Source organism: Myotis davidii, unplaced genomic scaffold, assembly GCF_000327345.1.
Source record: "Myotis davidii unplaced genomic scaffold, ASM32734v1 scaffold281, whole genome shotgun sequence".
Classification (NCBI taxonomy): Eukaryota; Metazoa; Chordata; class Mammalia; order Chiroptera; family Vespertilionidae; genus Myotis; species Myotis davidii.
Genome location: NW_006293784.1, coordinates 7,805,539 through 7,806,165, shown reverse-complemented (window position 1 = coordinate 7,806,165; position 627 = coordinate 7,805,539). Strand labels below are relative to the sequence as shown.

General features: G+C 64.1%; 1 protein-coding gene across 1 annotated transcript in view; it reads right to left on the bottom strand.

Moving 5' to 3' along the window:
• BMP4 (bone morphogenetic protein 4) overlaps positions 1-627 on the bottom strand; it is a 6,807-nt gene that overhangs the window by 3,793 nt on the left and 2,387 nt on the right. The gene's annotated exons all lie outside the window — the stretch shown is intronic.

The following is a 627-nucleotide window of genomic DNA, read 5'->3' as shown; positions in this document are numbered from 1 at the left end:
AACCCGGCTCCAGTGGGGCCGGGAACGGGGACGGCGGAGTCTCAGCCTCTCAAAGCCTCACGCCAACGGGCTCTTAAAGAAAGCGCCCAGGGAGCCGCGGACGTGCGCGCGTCCCCCGCCACTGCCTCCCCGGAGTATCTGCGAGGCCAAATATTGCTCCCGGCGACAGCCAGTCACCCCCTGGCGAACGCCTGCCCGTGCTCAGACAAACCGGGCAGCCTTTTGAGCTCCCAGCCAAAAGCTGCTGACCAAGTCACGCACGGGGCGGAGGGGGAGGTGGCTGACGGCGATCGACGTGGGAAAGTGGGGAGGGAGCCGCCGCTAAGCTATTTTCTCGAGTTCCTTTACGGGGAGACTCCCCGCACCGCGTCCCCCAGAGCAAAGAGTAAATCCCCAAAGAAAGCGGTCGGCCTTGCCCTTCTGGGCGGAGGCGGACTCCGATGGAGGCGTCGCCGCGGGGAGAGGGCGCATCCCCAGTTTCGGGTCTTAATGTCGCCGAGGTCTTACAACTCCCGACCCGATGCAGAGAGGAAATCCCACCAAGTTCCCAGGAGTCGAGAAAGCCATGAACAGCTTTCGGCCTGCGCTCGACCTCTGTGTCTGCGTCTCTCTGTGCAGCCTGCCTGA